This window comes from Oncorhynchus mykiss, unplaced genomic scaffold, assembly GCF_057628025.1.
Source record: "Oncorhynchus mykiss isolate SJ-2025 unplaced genomic scaffold, ASM5762802v1 scaffold103, whole genome shotgun sequence".
Lineage (NCBI taxonomy): Eukaryota > Metazoa > Chordata > Actinopteri > Salmoniformes > Salmonidae > Oncorhynchus > Oncorhynchus mykiss.
In genome coordinates this window covers 966,848-991,500 of record NW_028322102.1, presented here as the reverse complement: position 1 = coordinate 991,500, position 24,653 = coordinate 966,848, and the positions used below count along the sequence as shown (strand labels likewise).

General features: G+C 48.4%; 1 protein-coding gene across 1 annotated transcript in view; it reads left to right on the top strand.

The window, feature by feature from the left end:
• Positions 1-24,653, top strand: part of LOC118943892 (receptor-type tyrosine-protein phosphatase epsilon) — a 157,684-nt gene that overhangs the window by 80,832 nt on the left and 52,199 nt on the right. The window contains exon 2 of the mRNA XM_090228880.1: positions 4,462-4,876. The gene's annotated coding sequence lies outside the window, so the exon portion shown is untranslated. The remainder of the gene's footprint in view (positions 1-4,461; positions 4,877-24,653) is intronic.

The following is a 24,653-nucleotide window of genomic DNA, read 5'->3' as shown; positions in this document are numbered from 1 at the left end:
TAGCAAGTTTTAAGTTCCTCGGCATACACATCACAGACAAACTGAATTGGTCCACTCACACAGACAGCATCGTGAAGAAGGCGCAGCAGCGCCTCTTCAACCTCAGGAGGCTGAAGAAATTCGGCTTGTCACCAAAAGCACTCACAAACTTCTACAGATGCACAATCGAGAGCATCCTGGCGGGCTGTATCACCGCCTGGTATGGCAACTGCACCGCCCTCAACCGTAAGGCTCTCCAGAGGGTAGTGAGGTCTGCACAACGCATCACCGGGGGCAAACTACCTGCCCTCCAGGACACCTACACCACCCGATGTCACAGGAAGGCCATAAAGATCATCAAGGACATCAACCACCCGAGCCACTGCCTGTTCACCCCGCTATCATCCAGAAGGCGAGGTCAGTACAGGTGCATCAAAGCTGGGACCGAGAGACTGAAAAACAGCTTCTATCTCAAGGCCATCAGACTGTTAAACAGCCACCACTAACACTGAGTGGCTGCTGCCAACACACTGACACTGACTCAACTCCAGCCACTTTAATAATGGGAATTGATGGGAAATGATGTAAATATATCACTAGCCACTTTAAACAATGCTACCTTATATAAATGTTACTTACCCTACATTATTCATCTCATATGCATACGTATATACTGTACTCTATATCATCGACGGTATCCTTATGTAATACATGTATCACTAGCCACTTTATACTATACTATGCCACTTTGTTTACATACTCATCTCATTTGTACATACTGTACCCGATACCATCTACTGTATCTTGCCTATGCTGCTCTGTACCATCACTCATTCATATATCCTTATGTACATATTCTTTATCCCCTTACACTGTGTACAAGACAGTAGTTTTGGAATTGTTAGTTAGATTACTTGTTATTACTGCATTGTCGGAACTAGAAGCACAAGCATTTCGCTACACTCGCATTAACATCTGCTAACCATGTGTATGTGACAAATAAAATTTGATTTGATTTGATTTGATTTGATTCTGGACTAGAGTTCTGGGGGATGGGCTTCCAATTGGGACGCACATCCTAGGACTACACTGTCACTCTGTCAGCTCTCCTGTCTCTTTCACATTCACACATGCGCGCACACATACACACACCTGCATACACCTACACACACACACACACACACACACACACACACACACACACACACACACACACACACACACAGATAGCCCAACAAAACCATGCTGTTAGTGGGTCTTGCTTGGTGACCCCTGTAATGAGATCTGTTCTTGCAGAGAGAAAGTGTCCCAGTCAGCAGTCAGTGTTCGGTCTGTCGTCTGCTGTTTAGAGGTTACAGAGGTCTGTTCTGTTGTCATCCTGGTTTGATGGAGCAGCATTTTCACACCTTCACACCTTTACCTCTTGAGCTGAAACAGGACTGGAGAGACACACCTCTTGAGCTGAAACAGGACTGGAGAGACACACCTCTTGAGCTGAAACAGGACTGGAGAGACACACCTCTTGAGCTGAAACAGGACTGGAGAGACACACCTCTTGAGCTGAAACAGGACTGGAGAGACACACCTCTTGAGCTGAAACAGGACTGGAGAGACACACCTCTTGAGCTGAAACAGGAGAGACACACCTCTTTGACTCCAGATAGGACAGCCGCTGTCACGGACTGTGAAATGTATAGTGATTCTATATGTACTGTGGTAACGTGAAGACACGTTGGCTCACCATTTAAATAGAAGATGGAGAACCGGGCTAGCTATACGGTGAAAAGTTTTGCCGCAGGTACAGCCGACTAACGTTAGCTAACGATACCTACAGTAGCAAATAATCAATACAAAATAAATACTTGGGTTTCAAATATTAATATAAATCATCGACAAATAATATAGCGTGATGTAACTATCAATCCCCCCCCACCCCCTCCCCCCTGATCACTACTACATATCTCCCCATCAGAAACAGCCATTGTCCATGGTAACAGTCCCCCTAGGATCAGTACCCTCCCTCCCCTGCTCGGCTTAGCCAACAGACCGTCACCGTAGCAACCACGGAACCTCGGAATTTCGCAAGCGTTCTCTCTCAGAATCTTTGCCTTTCCACGGTGTTCTTTCCAGGTAGATTCGTTCTGCTCCTCTCTGACTTCCCTCCTCTCCCCCTCTTATGACTCCCTCCTTTTCTCACACCCACACCAGCACATTCTCCCCTTCTCCCTCCCTCACGCCTGCCCTGCTCTCCATGTTCCTCTCTCATATATTCAAGCTAGATATCCCCCTAGGGTTTTAAGAGATTATATTACTTGGCATATCACACAGCAACAGTTTCTCCATATAGATTGTGTGTGTGTGTGTGTGTGTGTGTGTGTGTGTGTGTGTGTGTGTGTGTGTGTGTGTGTGTGTGTGTGTGTGTGTGTGTGTGTGTGTGTGTGTGTGTGTGTGTTTGTGTGTGTGTGTGTGTTTTTCATACATGATAAATCATTTTAAAACCAACTGGGTAGAAAAGCTAACATCTGAAACCTGCTAGAAGTAGACCTTGGTTCACAGAGTCTGTTTCAGTCAGTAAATGTATTCAGCTACACATCTAACACTGATCTGGGATCAGACTAAATATAGTGGTAATGAAATATAAAGACGATTCATACTGACTGAGACACAGATCTGGGATCAGATCTGGGAGGAAATGATGCTCTATTAAATTACTCATCTTTTTGGGCCGCAGAATTGACTTCCTCTACATGACTGGTACTATTATATATCAGGAGAATTAGTAGTGATGGTTCCTCTACATGACTGGTACTATTATATATCAGGAGAATTAGTAGTGATGGGAAGGACTTCCTCCTCATAACTGGTACTATTATATATCAGGAGAATTAGTAGTGATGGGAATGACTTCCTCCTCATGACTGGTACTATTATATATCAGGAGAATTAGTAGTGATGGTTCCTCTACATGACTGGTACTATTATATATCAGGAGAATTAGTAGTGATGGGAAGGACTTCCTCCTCATGACTGGTACTATTATATATCAGGAGAATTAGTAGTGATGGTTCCTCTACATGACTGGTACTATTATATATCAGGAGAATTAGTAGTGATGGGAAGGACTTCCTCCTCATGACTGGTACTATTATATATCAGGAGAATTAGTAGTGATGGTTCCTCTACATGACTGGTACTATTATATATCAGGAGAATTAGTAGTGATGGTTCCTCTACATGACTGGTACTATTATATATCAGGAGAATTAGTAGTGATGGTTCCTCTACATGACTGGTACTATTATATATCAGGAGAATTAGTAGTGATGGTTCCTCTACATGACTGGTACTATTATATATCAGGAGAATTAGTAGTGATGGTTCCTCTATATGACTGGTACTATTATATATCAGGAGAATTAGTAGTGATGGGAATGACTTCCTCCTCATGACTGGTACTATTATATATCAGGAGAATTAGTAGTGATGGGAAGGACTTCCTCCTCATGACTGGTACTATTATATATCAGGAGAATTAGTAGTGATGGTTCCTCTACATGACTGGTACTATTATATATCAGGAGAATTAGTAGTGATGGGAAGGACTTCCTCCTCATGACTGGTACTATTCTACTTGTTGTTGTTTTTGGCACCACTTGGGTCCATCATTATTAAACTGTTCTACTTTATCTTTCACCTCTGGGCTTCTTCTTAATCTCCTTTTAATTCATGTCTCTTTCATGGAGCTGTATGGAATGAACCAAACAGTACGGCTCAGAAGGGTTCAACTCCCACTGAGACGTTATGACATAGTCACGACATCACACGCCAGGCACCCAATTCCCCTTTAGGGGCTCCTCTTCCCTCACTAAAATGACCCGGAAGGGGTTCATTGGGTCTCTTCATATTATGTGGCATTTTAAATGGTTCTGTTTAGGGCAGCAGAGAAGCCTTGTTAGCAGTGTGCTGCTCCCTGTTTACTGTGGCATCCATTAGGACGACAGGAGGAACCTCTCCTCCTCCTCCTTTTTCTATAAAAGCCACATAATGAAATGTCTGACATCCTCTCCTCCTCCTCTCCTCCTCTCATCCCCCTCTCATCCCCATCTCCTCCTCCTCTCCTCCTCTCATCCCCCTCTCCTCCTCCTCTCCTCCCCTCCTCCTCCCATCCCCCTCTCATTCTCCTCCTCCTCCCCTCCTCCTCTCATCCTTTCATCCCCCTCTCCTCCTCCTCTCCTCCTCTTATCCCCCTTCTCTCATCCCCCTCTCCTCCTCTCCTCCTCTCCTCCCCTCCTCCTCTCCCCCCCCATCCCCCTCTCCTCCTCTCCTCCTCCTTCCCTCCTCCTCTCATCCTCCCCTCATCCCCCCTCCTCCTCTCATCCTCCTCTCCCTCTTCTTGTTTTCCTATCAAAGCCACATAATTAAATGTCCTGACATCCTCTCCTCTTTTCTCTCCCTCTCTTTCTCTCTATCCCTGTAATATAGGTGGTTGACCATCCCTTTAAGAGCGGCTCCTGTAATAAAGGTGGTTGACCATCCCTTTAAGAGCTGTGTGTGCAGGGTGGATATAGTGTGAACCTGCCCGGAGAGCTGGATTGTGGAGCAGCGAGTGTGTCTCTGCCTGGCTCACTCCTCTCACACACACCTTGCCGCAAGCCTGGACAGAGGGACACAGAGACAGCAGCTACCCACTGAGCCTCTCTCCTCCCTGGGCTGTGAGGCCGGAACTCAACCCCCTCCCCCTAGCTGAGGACCAGGAGACCCACCTCTAGAGACCCACATCAGACATCAGAGAAATGTGACCACTGACTGAACCAATCCAGGACCAAACAGGCTGTTATGGATCTGAGAAGAAGAAGGAACAGAAGAAACAGCACGCTGTGAATCCCTGCTGGTCCAGGTACTGTCCTTAACATCTGGTCCAGGACCTGTCCATAACATCTGGTCCAGGTACTGTCCATAACATCTGGTCCAGGTACTGTCCATAACATCTGGTCCAGGACCTGTCCATAACATCTGGTCCAGGACCTGTCCATAACATCTGGTCCAGGACCTGTCCATAACCTCCCCTCTAAACCCTGCTGGTCCAGATACTGTCCATAACATCTGGTCCAGGACCTGTCCATAACATCTGGTCCAGGACCTGTCCATAACATTCCCTCTAAATATTTTTTAAAGCAAACCTCTAGCCTTTTTTAAAGCAAACCTCTAGCCTTGGTGCCAGTCTGTTTTTTGCCTATACCTTATAGAATTATCACGCCATGTTTGGCTTGACAGACTGATCTGGGACCAGACTAGCAAACTTCCATTGGAGTAATGCAAACACACAGCCTGATCTGGGACCAGGCTAGCAAACTTCCATTGGAGTAAAGCAAACACACAGCCTGATCTGGGACCAGGCTAGCAAACTTCCATTGGAGTAAAGCAAACACACAGCCTGATCTGGGACCAGGCTAGCAAACTTCCATTGGAGTAAAGCAAACACACAGCCTGATCTGGGACCAGGCTAGCAAACTTCCATTGGAGTAAAGCAAACACACAGACTGATCTGGGACCAGGCTAGCAAACATCTATTGGTGTAAAGCAAACACACAGACTGATCTGGGACCAGGCTAGTAAACTTCTATTGGAGTAAGCAAACACACAGACTGATCTGAGACCAGGCTAGCAAACATCTATTGTCCTACCAAGAGTGTCTGAATAGCTCTTTATCATAAGTTCCTCTCTACAAAATGAACTACAGATTCTGAAATGTTGTGAGTTGGTGCTGATCATTCCTCATAGTGTCTCTCTGCATAGTGGGAATGCTGCCATGGTTACCAAGACTAGTGGTCAGATCGTTTTCTCTCTGCATAGTGGGAACACTACTGTATCACCATGGTTACCGAGGCTAGTGGTCAAATAGTTATCTCTCTGCATAGTGGGAACACTACTGTATCACCATGGTTACCGAGGCTAGTGGTCAGATAGTTATCTCTCTGCATAGTGGGAATGCTACCATGGTTACCAAGGCTAGTGGTCAGATAGTTATCTCTCTGCATAGTGGGAACACTACTGTATCACCACGGTTACCAAGACTAGTGGTCAGATAGTTCCTTATGCTGGAGTTTCCTTTGGTTTTTGTAGAGGAAACTGACAGTACAGGAAATGACATATTACTGGGAACAGTTACTGTAGTGTTGTTGTAACCATATACTGTAAATATATTCCATTTATTTCTGCCTCTCCAGTGGCACAGCGGTCTAAAGCACTGCGTTGCAGTGAGGCGTCACTACAGACCCGGGTTCTATCCCAGGCTGTGTCACAGCCGGCCGTGACCGGGAGACCCATGTGGTGGGGCACAATTGTCCCAGTTTATTCCGGGTTACGGGAGGGTTTGGGCTGGGCCGGGATTTCCTTGTCCCATCGTGATCTAGCGACTCCTTGTGGCTGGCCGGGAGCCTGCAATCTGACTTCGGTTGCCAGCAGGACGGTGTTTCCTCCGACACATCGGTGCGGCTGGCTTCCGGTTGAAGCGATGTGTCAAGAGGCAGTGCAGCGATGGGACAAGGCTGTAACTACCAATTAGATGTCACGACATTGGGGTTCCAAAGGTTAAAAGTTGTTTATTTCTATGGTTAAAGTCCTAATAATAAACCAAGTATACTATTCCAGATAGTTACATACTATTCCAGATAGTTAGTCAGGTAACTACTTTGGATTTGACTGAGAACATACGAGATGTTTAACTTGTGACTTTGTTCTTAATCATTTATAACAGCGTGTGTAAGAAGTATACATTTTAAATAACGTCTTCCTGTTTACATTCCCAGGAACATTTCCAGCGCGTTGACATTTTGTGACATTTAACGTGTTTACAGACTGATCTGCCTCGTGTGTAATACGAAACGTCTCTGTCAGGAACACGGTGGTCGGGGAGCGAAGAGGAAATGAAATGTAATTCATTCTGCAGAACAGATACACGGTTAGATTGGATTAGACACACTGCCTTAAATGGATTTCATCCCAATGTTGTTCTGCAATCTGTCTCACCTCAGTGTGTGTGTGTCTGTGTGTGCGTGTGTGTCTGTGTGTCTGTGTGTGTGTGTGTCTCTCTCTGTGTGTGTGTGTTTGTTTTGTGTGCATGTCTGTGTGTGTGTTTGTTTTGTGTGTGTCAGTGTGTGTCTCTCTCTGTGTGTGTGTGTTTGTTTTGTGTGTGTGTCTGTGTGTGTGTTTACTGACTGTGTGATATACCATAGATATTAAAACAGAGGTTTGAGGGAGGGACGATGGGGGAGAAAGAGAGACAGAGACAGAGACAGGGACAGAGACAGAGAGACATGGACAGGGACAGAGACATGAACAGAGACATGAACAGAGACAGGAACAGGGACAGGGAGACAGGAACAGAGACAGGAACAGAGACAGAGACAGAGACAGGGACAGGGAGACAGGAACAGAGACAGGAACAGAGACAGGAACAGAGACAGGGACAGAAACAGGGACAGAGACAGGGACAGAGACAGAGACAGGGACAGAGACAGGGACAGAGACAGAGACAGAGACGGGGACAGAGACAGAGACAGGGACAGAGACAGAGACATGGACAGAGACAGAGACAGAGACAGGGATAGGGAGACAGAGACAGAGACAGAGACATGAACAGAGACAGAGACAGGAACAGAGAGAGGAACAGAGACAGAGACAGAGACATGGACAGAGACAGAGACAGGGATAGGGATAGGGAGACAGAGACAGGAACAGAGACAGAGACAGGAACAGAGACAGGGACAGAGACAGGGACAGGGAGACAGGAACAGAGACAGGGACAGGAACAGAGACAGTGACTTAGACAGGGACAGAGACAGGAACAGAGCCAGGGACAGAGACAGGGACAGAGACAGGGACAGAGACAGAGACAGAGACAGGGACAGGGACAGAGACAGAGACAGAGACAGAGACAGGGAGACAGGAACAGAGATAGGGACAGGAACAGAGACAGTGACTTAGACAGGGACAGAGACAGGAACAGAGACAGGGACAGAGACAGGGACAGAGACTGGGACAGAGACAGAGACAGGAACAGAGACAGGGACAGAGACATGGACAGAGACAGGGACAGAGACATGGACAGGGACAGAGACAGGGACAGGGACAGAGACAGAGACAGAAAAGTACGTGCTGCATAGGTTATCCAGAGGTGTTTTCAGGTTGGGGTTGGGGTTGGGGCTGGGGGGTGGAGGTTGGGGCTGGGGGGTTGAGGTTGGGGTTGGGGCTGTCTCTGTCTCTCCTCCTGATGTCCTGTTGCTCCTGGGCCTCTGTCTCTCTCCTCCTGATGTCCTGTTGGGCCTCTGTCTCTCCTCCTGATGTCCTGTTGGGCCTCTGTCTCTCTCCTCCTGATGTCCTGCTGGGCCTCTGTCTCTCTCCCCCGATGTCCTGGGCCTCTGTCTCTCTCCTCCTGATGTCCTGGGTCTCTGTCTATCTCCCCCTGATGTCCTGGGCCTCTTTCTCTCTCCTCCTGATGTCCTGCTGGGCCTCTGTCTCTCTCCTCCTGATGTCCTGTTGGGCTTCTGTCTCTCCTCCTGATGTCCTGATGGGCCTCTGTCTCTCCTCCTGATATCCTGTTGGGCCTCTGTCTCTCTCCTCCTGATGTCCTGTTGGGCCTCTGTCTCTCCTCCTGATGTCCTGGGCCTCTGTCTTTCCTCCTGATGTCCTGATTTTCCTGGGCCTCTGTCTCTCTCCTCCTGATATCCTGGGTCTCTGTCCCTCTCCTCCTGATGTCTTGGGGCCTGTGTGTGTGTTTGTTTTGTGTGTGTCAGTGTGTGTCTCTCTCTGTGTGTGTGTGTTTGTTTTGTGTGTGTGTCTGTGTGTGTGTTTACTGACTGTGTGATATACCATAGATATTAAAACAGAGGTTTGAGGGAGGGACGATGGGGGAGAAAGAGAGACAGAGACAGAGACAGGGACAGAGACAGAGAGACATGGACAGGGACAGAGACATGAACAGAGACATGAACAGAGACAGGAACAGGCCTCTGTCTCTCTCCTCCTGATGTCCTGCTTTTCCTGGGCCTCGGTCTCTCCTCCTGATGTCCTGGGCCTCTGTCTCTCTCCTCCTGATGTCATGTTGGGCCTCTGTCTCTCCTCCTGATGTCCTGCTTTTCCTGGGCCTCTGTCTCCCTCCTCCTGATGTCCTGGGTCTCTGTCTCCCTCCTCCTGATGTCCTGGGCCTCTGTCTCCCTCCTCCTGATGTCCTGCTGGGTCTCTGTCTCTCTCCTCCTGATGTCCTGCTGGTCCTGGGCCTCGGTCTCTCCTCCTGATGTCCTGGTGGGTCTCTGTCTCTCTCCTCCTGATGTCCTGCTGGTCCTGGGCCTCGGTCTCTCCTCCTGATGTCCTGTTGGGTCTCTGTCTCTCTCCTCCTGATGTCCTGCTGGTCCTGGGCCTCGGTCTCTCCTCCTGATGTCCTGTTGGGTCTCTGTCTCCCTCCTCCTGATGTCCTGTTGGGTCTCTGTCTCTCTCCTCCTGATGTCCTGTTGGGCCTCTGTCTCTCTCCTCCTGATGTCCTGCTGGTCCTGGGCCCTCCCTCCAGGGCTGTCTGTCACACCCCACCCCTCACTGACAGGCCAGTCTCAGGGCTCGTTTGTCTCAGAGTGAGGAGTGGATGCAGTACTTCCTCTCTCCAAGGGGCCAGTGGGTTTGTCAAGTGGCCGGTCAACACAATGGTTACCACTCATAGTGGTCACTACTCCTTACTGCAGTGGGGGGTGCGTGCACACGGTGTGTGTTTGCGCATGTGCGAGTGTGTGTGTGTGTGTGTGTTTGCGCATGTGTGTGTGTGTGTTTGCGCATGTGTGTGTGTGTTTGTGCGCGCATGTGTGTGTGTGTGTGTGTGTGTTTGCGCATGTGTGTGTGTGTGTGTGTGTGTGTGTGTGTGTGTGTGTTTGCGCATGTGTGTGTGTGTTTGCGCGCGCATGTGTGTGTGTGTGTGTGTGTGTGTGTTTGCGCGTGTGTGTGTGTGTGTTTGCGCGTGTGTGTGTGTGTGTGTGTGTGTGTGTGTGTGTGTGTGTGTGTGTGTGTGTGTGTGTGTGTGTGTGTGTGTGTGTGTGTGTGTGTGTGTGTGTGTGTTTGCGCGTGTGTGTGTGTGTGTGTTTGCGCGTGTGTGTGTGTGTGTGTGTGTGTGTAAATGCCTTGGCCCTGCTGAGAAGAGAGAGGACAATGCTTCTCACTGTGAGGTCAGAGGCCCCATTTAATGACCCATATTCCTGTTGAATTCAGCCTGATCCAGAATGATCCTGATCAGCAGACTTATACCATGTGAATTTAACAATGTAGAGTTCATTACACACTGTACAGAGGCCCGGATGCTCAGAAAGAGGATTGGAAAGTGAGTGTCAGGTTGACGCTGGGTAGAATATTGTGGTTTACAGCATAGCGTTGCAGTATCATAGTCTGGTTAACTACTCCTTACTGCGTGTGTGTGTGTGTGTGTGTGTGTGTGTGTGTGTGTGTGTGTGTGTGTGTGTGTGTGTGTGTGTGTGTGTGTGTGTGTGTGTGTGTGTGTGTGTGTGTGTGTGTGTGTGCGGCAGGTAGCCTAGTGTTTAGAGCGTTGGGTCAGTAACTGAAAGGTTGCAAGATTGAATCCCCGAGCTGACAAGGTAAAAATCTGTCCTTCTGCCCCTGAACAAGGCAGTTAACCCACCGTTCCCCAGTAGGCCGTCATTGTAAATAATAATTTGTTCTTAACCGACTTGCCTAGTTAAATAAAGGTAACATGTACTGTAGCCTAGATGCTGACTAGACAAAACATTAGGAACACCTGCTCTTTCCATGACATAGTCTGACCAGGTGAATCCAGGTGAAAGCTATGATCCCTTATTGATGTCACTTGTTAAATCCACTTCAGTCAGTGTAGATGAAGCTGGAGGAGTCGGGTTAAAGAAGGATTTTTAAGCCTTGAGACAATTGAGACATGGATTGTGTGCTCTTCAGAGGGTGAATGAGCAAGACTAACTGTTTAAGTTTGAAGGTTTTTGACACTCAACAGTTTCCCCGTGTGTATCAAGAACGGTCCACCACCCAAAACACATCCAGACAACTTGACACAACTGAGGGAAGCATTGGAGTCAACATGGATCAGCAGCCCTGTGGAACGCTTTAGACACCTTGTAGAGTCCATTCCCTGATGGAAAAAGGGGGTGCAACTCAATATTAGGAAGGTGTTGGGTACCAACCTAATGTTGGGTAACAACCTAATGTTGGGTAACAACCTAATGTTGGGTACGCTCAGTGTGTATTGTAGGTACATCAGGAAGGTGTTTGTAATGTTGGGTACATCAGGAAGGTGTTTGTAATGTTGGGTACACTCAGTGTGTATTGTAGGTATATCAGGAAGGTGTTTGTAATGTTGGGTACATCAGGAAGGTGTTTGTAATGTTGGGTACATCAGGAAGGTGTTTGTAATGTTGGGTACATCAGGAAGGTGTTTGTAATGTTGGGTACATCAGGAATGTGTTTGTAATGTTGGGTACATCAGGAAGGTGTTTGTAATGCTGGGTACATCAGGAAGGTGTTTGTAATGTTGGGTACATCAGGAATGTGTTTGTAATGTTGGGTACATCAGGAAGGTGTTTGTAATGCTGGGTACGCCCAGTGTGTATTGTAGGTACATCAGGAAGGTGTTGGGTACCAACCTAATGTTGGGTACGCTCAGTGTGTATTGCAGGTAAACAGCATTCTCAGAACAACTGCTATTGTTGAACTTTTATGAAAGCAGAACATCAGACAGTGTTGCTATTGAGATCCATAGTACAGCAGGCCTCCTTAGTATACCTGCCTCCTTAGTACAGCAGGCCTCCTTAGTATACCTGCCTCCTTAGTACAGCAGGCCACCTTAGTACAGCAGGCCACCTTAGTACAGCAGCCTCCTTAGTACAGCAGGCCTCCTTAGTACAGCAGCCTCCTTAGTATACCTGCCTCCTTAGTACAGCATGCCTCCTTAGTACAGCATGCCTCCTTAGTACAGCAGGCCTCCTTAGTACAGCAGGCCTCCTTAGTACAGCAGGCCTCCTTAGTATACCTGCCTTCTTAGTACAGCATGCCTCCTTAGTACAGCAGGCCCCCTTAGTACAGCAGCCTCCTTAGTATACCTGCCTCCTTAGTAAAGCAGGCCTCCTTAGTACAGCAGGCCTCCTTAGTATACCTGCCTCCTTAGTACAGCAGGCCTCATTAGTACAGCAGGCCTTCTTAGTACAGCAGGCCTCCTTAGTACAGCAGGCCTCCTTAGTATACCTGCCTCCTTAGTACAGCAGGCCTCCTTAGTACAGCAGGCCTCCTTAGTATACCTGCCTCCTTAGTACAGCAGGCCTCCTTAGTACAGCAGGCCCCCTTAGTACAGCAGCCTCCTTAGTACAGCAGGCCTCCTTAGTACAGCAGCCTCCTTAGTACAGCAGGCCCCCTTAGTACAGCAGCCTCCCTTGTATAGCAGGCCTCCTTAGTACAGCAGGCCTCCTTAGTACAGCAGGCCTCCTTAGTATACCTGCCCCCTTGGTACAGCAGGCCCCCTTAGTACAGCAGCCTCCTTAGTACAGCAGGCCTCCTTAGTACAGCAGCCTCCTTAGTACAGCAGGCACCCTTAGTACAGCAGCCTCCCTAGTATAGCAGGCCTCCTTAGTACAGCAGGCCTCCTTAGTACAGCAGGCCTCCTTAGTACAGCAGGCCTCCTTAGTATAGCTGCCTCAGTACAGCAGGCCTCTTTAGTACAGAAGGCCTCCTTAGTGCAGCAGGCCTCCTTAGTCCTTATATATTCTACTAGTTAAACAGGTCATTAATAGGGTAGTCAGTGGTTATATGAGGGTTAGTTATATATTCTACTAGTTAAACAGGTCATTAATAGGGTAGTGGTTACATGAGGGTTAGTTATATATTCTACTAGTTAAACAGGTCATTAATAGGGTAGTGGTTATATGAGGGTTAGTTATATATTCTACTAGTTAAACATGTTATTAATAGGGTAGTCAGTGGTTACATGAGGGTTAGTTATATATTCTACTAGTTAAACAGGTCATTAATAGGGTAGTCAGTGGTTACATGAGGGTTAGTTATATATTCTACTAGTTAAACAGGTCATTAATAGGGTAGTGGTTATATGAGGGTTAGTTATATATTCTACTAGTTAAACAGGTCATTAATAGGGTAGTCAGTGGATACATGAGGGTTAGTTATATATTCTACTAGTTAAACAGGTCATTAATAGGGTAGTGGTTATATGAGGGTTAGTTATATATTCTACTAGTTAAACAGGTCATTAATAGGGTAGTGGTTACATGAGGGTTAGTTATATATTCTACTAGTTAAACAGGTCATTAATAGGGTAGTTAGTGGTTATATGAGGGTTAGTTATATATTCTACTAGTTAAACAGGTCATTAATAGGGTTGTCAGTGGTTACATGAGGGTTAGTTATATATTCTACTAGTTAAACAGGTCATTAATAGGGTAGTCAGTGGTTATATGAGGGTTAGTTATATATTCTACTAGTTAAACAGGTCATTAATAGGGTAGTCAGTGGTTATATGAGGGTTAGTTATATATTCTACTAGTTAAACAGGTCATTAATAGGGTAGTGGTTATATGAGGGTTAGTTATATATTCTACTAGTTAAACAGGTCATTAATAGGGTAGTGGTTATATGAGGGTTAGTTATATATTCTACTAGTTAAACAGGTCATTAATAGGGTAGTCAGTGGTTACATGAGGGTTAGTTATATATTCTACTAGTTAAACAGGTCATTAATAGGGTAGTGGTTATATGAGGGTTAGTTATATATTCTACTAGTTAAACAGGTCATTAATAGGGTAGTCAGTGGTTACATGAGGGTTAGTTATATATTCTACTAGTTAAACAGGTCATTAATAGGGTAGTCAGTGGTTACATGAGGGTTAGTTATATATTCTACTAGTTAAACAGGTCATTAATAGGGTAGTCAGTGGATACATGAGGGTTAGTTATATATTCTACTAGTTAAACAGGTCATTAATAGGGTAGTGGTTACATGAGGGTTAGTTATATATTCTACTAGTTAAACAGGTCATTAATAGGGTAGTCAGTGGTTACATGAGGGTTAGTTATATATTATACTAGTTAAACAGGTCATTAATAGGGTAGTCAGTGGATACATGAGGGTTAGTTATATATTCTACTAGTTAAACAGGTCATTAATAGGGTAGTGGTTACATGAGGGTTAGTTATATATTCTACTAGTTAAACAGGTCATTAATAGGGTAGTCAGTGGATACATGAGGGTTAGTTATATATTCTACTAGTTAAACAGGTCATTAATAGGGTAGTCAGTGGTTACATGAGGGTTAGTTATATATTCTACTAGTTAAAGAGGTCATTAATAGGGTAGTGGTTATATGAGGGTTAGTTATATATTCTACTAGTTAAACAGGTCATTAATAGGGTAGTGGTTATATGAGGGTTAGTTATATATTCTACTAGTTAAACAGGTCATTAATAGGGTAGTGGTTACATGAGGGTTAGTTATATATTCTACTAGTTAAACAGTTCATTAATAGGGTAGTGGTTACATGAGGGTTAGTTATATATTCTACTAGTTAAACAGGTCATTAATAGGGTAGTGGTTACATGAGGGTTAGTTATATATTCTACTAGTTAAACAGGTCATTAATAGGGTAGTCAGTGGTTACATGAGGGTTAGTTATATATTCTACTAGTTAAACAGGTCATTAATAGGGTAGTCAGTGGTTACATGAGGGTTAGTTATATATTCTACTAGTTAAAGAGGTCATTAATAGGGTAGTGGTTATATGAGGGTTAGTTATATATTCTACTAGTTAAACAGGTCATTAATAGGGTAGTGGTTATATGAGGGTTAGTTATATATTCTACTAGTTAAACAGGTCATTAATAGGGTAGTCAGTGGTTATATGAGGGTTAGTTATATATTCTACTAGTTAAACAGGTCATTAATAGGGTAGTGGTTACATGAGGGTTAGTTATATATTCTACTAGTTAAACAGGTCATTAATAGGGTAGTCAGTGGTTACATGAGGGTTAGTTATATATTCTACTAGTTAAACAGGTCATTAATAGGGTAGTCAGTGGTTACATGAGGGTTAGTTATATATTCTACTAGTTAAACAGGTCATTAATAGGGTAGTCAGTGGATACATGAGGGTTAGTTATATATTCTACTAGTTAAACAGGTCATTAATAGGGTAGTCAGTGGTTATATGAGGGTTAGTTATATATTCTACTAGTTAAACAGGTCATTAATAGGGTAGTGGTTACATGAGGGTTAGTTATATATTCTACTAGTTAAACAGGTCATTAATAGGGTAGTGGTTACATGAGGGTTAGTTATATATTCTACTAGTTAAACAGGTCATTAATAGGGTAGTGGTTACATGAGGGTTAGTTATATATTCTACTAGTTAAACAGGTCATTAATAAGATATAGATTCCTCTTTATTTCTCCAGTCACAACACTGTGATCAGCTTCAGAGCAGCCTGTCGGAAGCAGTCAGTAAACAGGCTGTAAAACAGAGACGTGTCTTGTATATCCACAACCGCTCGTAATCCGCTGTCACATTCTTGTTATGCGTGGAGACCAAGTCCGTAATTACTCACTCAATATTTACTCTCAGAAGTCTCACTACCACACTCCCGTGTTAGTGCTCCTCGGTCTGCCGGTCTGGGCATGTGTGTGGTTGAGTCTGTATTTGTGTGTGTGTGTGTGTGTATCAGTGGTTGTCACATATTCTCAGTTATTATGTCTCCTAGGAGGGACTGTGGCTCTAAATCTGTCCTGATCTCTACAGAGGAAAACTTTATACAACTGACCACACGTACAGTCGTAGACAAGACAGCCGGACTGCTAACACTGGGCAACGCAGGACACGACCCCTAGCAGGACACGACCCCTAGCAGGACACGACCCCTAGCAGGACATGACCCCTAGCAGGACACGACACCTAGCATGGGAGACCACAAAATCACTGCCCACCTCCCACATGTATACAGCCGTCAGCAGAGCTACATGACAAACACATGCGCAACAAGAACACATGCGGAGATATTACCGACCCCATTTTGAGAGGATGTTGATGGCAGAAGGACCAGGGGTAGGGTGAGGGCAGAAGGGGAGGGGGTAAGGGGGAGGGCAGAAGGGCCAGGGGGAGGGGGAGGGCAGAAGGGGAGGGGGTAGGGGGGAGGGCAGAAGGAACATTTTATCTGACTGACTGACTGACATTAGGGCCCATTTTATCTGACTGACTGACATTAGGGCCCATTTTATCTGACTGACTGACATTAGGGCCCATTTTATCTGACTGACTGACATTAGGGCTAAATTTCATCTGACTGACTGACATGGGTGCTTCAGTGTGTCGTGGGGTCAAATAGAAGTTTGTCTCACAGCCTTCCTGACCAGACCCAGGCTGATAGTGACCAGACCCAGGCTGATAGTGACCAGACCCAGGCTGAGGTCTGACCAGACCAGGCTGATGTCTGATCAGATATCTGACATAGTGACCAGACTCAGGCTGATGTCTGACCAGACCCAGGCTGATGTCTGACATAGTGACCAGACCCAGGCTGATATCTGACATAGTGACCAGACCCAGGCTGATGTCTGACATAGTGACCAGACCCAGGCTGATATCTGACATAGTGACCAGACCCAGGCTGATGTCTGACATAGTGACCAGACCCAGGCTGATGTCTGACCAGACCCAGGCTGATGTCTGACATAGTGACCAGACCCAGGCTGATATCTGACATAGTGACCAGACCCAGGCTGATGTCTGACATAGTGACCAGAACCAGGCTGATGTCTGACATAGTGACCAGAACCAGGCTAATGTCTGACATAGTGACCAGACCAGGCTGATGTCTGACATTGTGACCAGACCCAGGCTGATGTCTGACCAGACCAGGCTGATATCTGACATAGTGACCAGACCCAGGCTGATGTCTGACATAGTGACCAGACCCAGGCTGATATCTGACATAGTGACCAGACCCAGGCTGATGTCTGACATGCTGACCAGAACCAGGCTGATGTCTGACCAGACCCAGGCTGATGTCTGACATAGTGACCAGACCCAGGCTGATGTCTGACATAGTGACCAGACCCAGGCTGATGTCTGACATGCTGACCAGACCCAGGCTGATGTCTGACCAGACCCAGGCTGATGTCTGACATAGTGACCAGACCCAGGCTGATATCTGACATAGTGACCAGACCCAGGCTGATGTCTGACATAGTGACCAGACCAGGCTGATGTCTGACATAGTGACCAGACCCAGGCTGATGTCTGACCAGACCAGGCTGATGTCTGACATAGTGACCAGACCCAGGCTGATGTCTGACCAGACCCAGGCTGATGTCTGACATAGTGACCAGACCCAGGCTGATGTCTGACATAGTGACCAGACCCAGGCTGATGTCTGACATAGTGACCAGACCCAGGCTGATGTCTGACCAGACCAGGCTGATGTCTAACATAGTGACCAGACCAGGCTGATGTCTGACATAGTGACCAGACCAGGCTGATGTCTGATATAGTGACCAGACCCAGGCTGATGTCTGACATAGTGACCAGACCCAGGCTGATGTCTGACCAGACCCAGGGCTGATGTCTGACATAGTGACCAGACCCAGGCTGATATCTGACATAGTGACCAGACCCAGGCTGATGTCTGACATAGTGACCAGACCCAGGCTGATGTCTGACCAGACCCAGGCTGATGTCTGACCAGACCCAGGCTGATGTCTGACATGCTGACCAGACCCAGGCTGATGTCTGACATGCTGACCAGACCCAAGCTGATGTCTGACATGCTGACCAGACCCAGGCTGATGTCTGACCAGACCCAGGCTGATATCTGACATAGTGACCAGACCCAGGCTGATGTCTGACATAGTGACCAGACCCAGGCTGATGTCTGACCAGACCAGGCTGATGTCTGACATAGTGACCAGACCCAGGCTGATGTCTGACATAGTGACCAGACCCAGGCTGATGTCTGACATAGTGAACAGACCCAGGCTGATGTCTGACCAGACCCAGGCTGATGTCTGACATAGTGACCAGACCCAGGCTGATGTCTGACCAGACCCAGGCTGATGTCTGACATAGTGACCAGACCCAGGCTGATGTCTGACCAGACCAGGCTGATGTCTGACATAGTGACCAGACCCAGGCTGATGTCTGACCAGACCCAGGCTGATGTCTGACATAGTGACCAGACCCAGGCTGATGTCTGACATAGTGACAGGACACGACCCCTAGCAGGACATGACCCCTAGCAGGACACGACACCTAGCATGGGAGACCACAAAATCACTGCCCACCTCCCACATGTATACAGCCGTCAGCAGAGCTACATGACAAACACATGCGCAACAAGAACACATGCGGAGATATTACCGACCCCATTTTGAGAGGATGTTGATGGCAGAAGGACCAGGGGTAGGGTGAGGGCAGAAGGGGAGGGGGTAAGGGGGAGGGCAGAAGGGCCAGGGGGAGGGGGAGGGCAGAAGGGGAGGGGGTAGGGGGGAGGGCAGAAGGAACATTTTATCTGACTGACTGACTGACATTAGGGCCCATTTTATCTGACTGACTGACATTAGGGCCCATTTTATCTGACTGACTGACATTAGGGCCCATTTTATCTGACTGACTGACATTAGGGCTAAATTTCATCTGACTGACTGACATGGGTGCTTCAGTGTGTCGTGGGGTCAAATAGAAGTTTGTCTCACAGCCTTCCTGACCAGACCCAGGCTGATAGTGACCAGACCCAGGCTGATAGTGACCAGACCCAGGCTGAGGTCTGACCAGACCAGGCTGATGTCTGATCAGATATCTGACATAGTGACCAGACTCAGGCTGATGTCTGACCAGACCCAGGCTGATGTCTGACATAGTGACCAGACCCAGGCTGATATCTGACATAGTGACCAGACCCAGGCTGATGTCTGACATAGTGACCAGACCCAGGCTGATATCTGACATAGTGACCAGACCCAGGCTGATGTCTGACATAGTGACCAGACCCAGGCTGATGTCTGACCAGACCCAGGCTGATGTCTGACATAGTGACCAGACCCAGGCTGATATCTGACATAGTGACCAGACCCAGGCTGATGTCTGACATAGTGACCAGAACCAGGCTGATGTCTGACATAGTGACCAGAACCAGGCTAATGTCTGACATAGTGACCAGACCAGGCTGATGTCTGACATTGTGACCAGACCCAGGCTGATGTCTGACCAGACCAGGCTGATATCTGACATAGTGACCAGACCCAGGCTGATGTCTGACATAGTGACCAGACCCAGGCTGATATCTGACATAGTGACCAGACCCAGGCTGATGTCTGACATGCTGACCAGAACCAGGCTGATGTCTGACCAGACCCAGGCTGATGTCTGACATAGTGACCAGACCCAGGCTGATGTCTGACATAGTGACCAGACCCAGGCTGATGTCTGACATGCTGACCAGACCCAGGCTGATGTCTGACCAGACCCAGGCTGATGTCTGACATAGTGACCAGACCCAGGCTGATATCTGACATAGTGACCAGACCCAGGCTGATGTCTGACATAGTGACCAGACCAGGCTGATGTCTGACATAGTGACCAGACCCAGGCTGATGTCTGACCAGACCAGGCTGATGTCTGACATAGTGACCAGACCCAGGCTGATGTCTGACCAGACCCAGGCTGATGTCTGACATAGTGACCAGACCCAGGCTGATGTCTGACATAGTGACCAGACCCAGGCTGATGTCTGACATAGTGACCAGACCCAGGCTGATGTCTGACCAGACCAGGCTGATGTCTAACATAGTGACCAGACCAGGCTGATGTCTGACATAGTGACCAGACCAGGCTGATGTCTGATATAGTGACCAGACCCAGGCTGATGTCTGACATAGTGACCAGACCCAGGCTGATGTCTGACCAGACCCAGGGCTGATGTCTGACATAGTGACCAGACCCAGGCTGATATCTGACATAGTGACCAGACCCAGGCTGATGTCTGACATAGTGACCAGACCCAGGCTGATGTCTGACCAGACCCAGGCTGATGTCTGACCAGACCCAGGCTGATGTCTGACATGCTGACCAGACCCAGGCTGATGTCTGACATGCTGACCAGACCCAAGCTGATGTCTGACATGCTGACCAGACCCAGGCTGATGTCTGACCAGACCCAGGCTGATATCTGACATAGTGACCAGACCCAGGCTGATGTCTGACATAGTGACCAGACCCAGGCTGATGTCTGACCAGACCAGGCTGATGTCTGACATAGTGACCAGACCCAGGCTGATGTCTGACATAGTGACCAGACCCAGGCTGATGTCTGACATAGTGAACAGACCCAGGCTGATGTCTGACCAGACCCAGGCTGATGTCTGACATAGTGACCAGACCCAGGCTGATGTCTGACCAGACCCAGGCTGATGTCTGACATAGTGACCAGACCCAGGCTGATGTCTGACCAGACCAGGCTGATGTCTGACATAGTGACCAGACCCAGGCTGATGTCTGACCAGACCCAGGCTGATGTCTGACATAGTGACCAGACCCAGGCTGATGTCTGACATAGTGACCAGACCAGGCTGATGTCTGACATAGTGACCAGACCAGGCTGATGTCTGACATAGTGACCAGACCAAGGCTGATGTCTGACATGCTGACCAGACCCAGGCTGATGTCTGACCAGACCCAGGCTGATGTCTGACATAGTGACCAGACCCAGGCAGATGTCTGACATAGTGACCAGACCCAGGCTGATGTCTGACATAGTGACCAGACCCAGGCTGATGTCTGACCAGACCCAGGCTGATGTCTGACATAGTGACCAGACCCAGGCTGATATCTGACATTTTATCTGACTGACTGACATTAGGGCCCATTTTATCTGACTGACTGACATTAGGGCTAAATTTCATCTGACTGACTGACATGGGTGCTTCAGTGTGTCGTGGGGTCAAATAGAAGTTTGTCTCACAGCCTTCCTGACCAGACCCAGGCTGATAGTGACCAGACCCAGGCTGATAGTGACCAGACCCAGGCTGAGGTCTGACCAGACCAGGCTGATGTCTGATCAGATATCTGACATAGTGACCAGACTCAGGCTGATGTCTGACCAGACCCAGGCTGATGTCTGACATAGTGACCAGACCCAGGCTGATATCTGACATAGTGACCAGACCCAGGCTGATGTCTGACATAGTGACCAGACCCAGGCTGATATCTGACATAGTGACCAGACCCAGGCTGATGTCTGACATAGTGACCAGACCCAGGCTGATGTCTGACCAGACCCAGGCTGATGTCTGACATAGTGACCAGACCCAGGCTGATATCTGACATAGTGACCAGACCCAGGCTGATGTCTGACATAGTGACCAGAACCAGGCTGATGTCTGACATAGTGACCAGAACCAGGCTAATGTCTGACATAGTGACCAGACCAGGCTGATGTCTGACATTGTGACCAGACCCAGGCTGATGTCTGACCAGACCAGGCTGATATCTGACATAGTGACCAGACCCAGGCTGATGTCTGACATAGTGACCAGACCCAGGCTGATATCTGACATAGTGACCAGACCCAGGCTGATGTCTGACATGCTGACCAGAACCAGGCTGATGTCTGACCAGACCCAGGCTGATGTCTGACATAGTGACCAGACCCAGGCTGATGTCTGACATAGTGACCAGACCCAGGCTGATGTCTGACATGCTGACCAGACCCAGGCTGATGTCTGACCAGACCCAGGCTGATGTCTGACATAGTGACCAGACCCAGGCTGATATCTGACATAGTGACCAGACCCAGGCTGATGTCTGACATAGTGACCAGACCAGGCTGATGTCTGACATAGTGACCAGACCCAGGCTGATGTCTGACCAGACCAGGCTGATGTCTGACATAGTGACCAGACCCAGGCTGATGTCTGACCAGACCCAGGCTGATGTCTGACATAGTGACCAGACCCAGGCTGATGTCTGACATAGTGACCAGACCCAGGCTGATGTCTGACATAGTGACCAGACCCAGGCTGATGTCTGACCAGACCAGGCTGATGTCTAACATAGTGACCAGACCAGGCTGATGTCTGACATAGTGACCAGACCAGGCTGATGTCTGATATAGTGACCAGACCCAGGCTGATGTCTGACATAGTGACCAGACCCAGGCTGATGTCTGACCAGACCCAGGGCTGATGTCTGACATAGTGACCAGACCCAGGCTGATATCTGACATAGTGACCAGACCCAGGCTGATGTCTGACATAGTGACCAGACCCAGGCTGATGTCTGACCAGACCCAGGCTGATGTCTGACCAGACCCAGGCTGATGTCTGACATGCTGACCAGACCCAGGCTGATGTCTGACATGCTGACCAGACCCAAGCTGATGTCTGACATGCTGACCAGACCCAGGCTGATGTCTGACCAGACCCAGGCTGATATCTGACATAGTGACCAGACCCAGGCTGATGTCTGACATAGTGACCAGACCCAGGCTGATGTCTGACCAGACCAGGCTGATGTCTGACATAGTGACCAGACCCAGGCTGATGTCTGACATAGTGACCAGACCCAGGCTGATGTCTGACATAGTGAACAGACCCAGGCTGATGTCTGACCAGACCCAGGCTGATGTCTGACATAGTGACCAGACCCAGGCTGATGTCTGACCAGACCCAGGCTGATGTCTGACATAGTGACCAGACCCAGGCTGATGTCTGACCAGACCAGGCTGATGTCTGACATAGTGACCAGACCCAGGCTGATGTCTGACCAGACCCAGGCTGATGTCTGACATAGTGACCAGACCCAGGCTGATGTCTGACATAGTGACCAGACCAGGCTGATGTCTGACATAGTGACCAGACCAGGCTGATGTCTGACATAGTGACCAGACCCAGGCTGATGTCTGACATGCTGACCAGACCCAGGCTGATGTCTGACCAGACCCAGGCTGATGTCTGACATAGTGACCAGACCCAGGCAGATGTCTGACATAGTGACCAGACCCAGGCTGATGTCTGACATGCTGACCAGACCCAGGCTGATGTCTGACCAGACCCAGGCTGATGTCTGACATAGTGACCAGACCCGGCTGATGTCTGACCAGACCAGGCTGATGTCTGACATAGTGACCAGACCAGGCTGATGTCTGACATAGTGACCAGACCCAGGCTGATGTCTGACCAGACCCAGGCTGATGTCTGACATAGTGACCAGACCCAGGCTGATATCTGACATAGTGACCAGACCCAGGCTGATGTCTGACATAGTGACCAGACCCAGGCTGATGTCTGACCAGACCCAGGCTGATGTCTGACCAGACCCAGGCTGATGTCTGACCAGACCCAGGCTGATGTCTGACCAGACCCAGGCTGATGTCTGACATGCTGACCAGACCCAGGCTGATGTCTGACCAGACCCAGGCTGATATCTGACATAGTGACCAGACCCAGGCTGATGTCTGACATAGTGACCAGACCCAGGCTGATGTCTGACATAGTGACCAGACCCAGGCTGATGTCTGACATAGTGACCAGACCCAGGCTGATGTCTGACCAGACCCAGGCTGATGTCTGACATAGTGACCAGACCCAGGCTGATGTCTGACCAGACCCAGGCTGATGTCTGACATAGTGACCAGACCCAGGCTGATGTCTGATATGCTGACCAGACCCAGGCTGATGTCTGACATAGTGACCAGACCCAGGCTGATGTCTGACCAGACCCAGGCTGATGTCTGACCAGACCAGGCTGATGTCTGACATAGTGACCAGACCCAGGCTGATGTCTGACATAGTGACCAGACCCAGGCTGATGTCTGACCAGACCAGGCTGATGTCTGACCAGACCAGGCTGATATCTGACATAGTGACCAGACCCAGGCTGATGTCTGACCAGACCCAGGCTGATGTCTGACATGCTGACCAGACCCAGGCTGATGTCTGACATAGTGACCAGACCAGGCTGATGTCTGACATAGTGACCAGACCAGGCTGATGTCTGACCAGACCAGGCTGATGTCTGACATAGTGACCAGACCCAGGCTGATATCTGAGGGGGGAAGCTGTCTGATAACCCTCTTCCTCTTCCCCAGGATGTGATGCGTGCAGCAGGACACACGTTCTGATCTATCACAGCAAATCCTTTCAGATCTCTGGTTAGTGGAGGAAGAGGAAGGAGGAGGAGGGAGTGTGTGTTCTTTTTGATTCCATTGAGCTGGAAGCCTGATGCCTGCTGAGCCATGGATACACTCACACACACACACACACACACACACACACTGGGCCAGGAGCCATAGGGCCAAGGTCAAACCCAGAGCTACTGACTGCTGTGGTACTGACTGCTGTGATACTGACTGCTTTGGTACTGACTGCTGTGTTACTGACTGCTGACTGCTGTGGTACTGACTGCTGTGGTACTGACTGCTGACTGCTGTGGAACTGACTGCTGTGGTACTGACTGCTGTGATACTGACTGCTGACTGCTGTGATACTGACTGCTGTGGTACTGACTGCTGACTGCTGTGATACTGACTGCTGTGATACTGGCTGCTGACTGCTGTGGTACTGACTGCAGTGATACTGACTGCTGTGATACTGACTGCTGACTGCT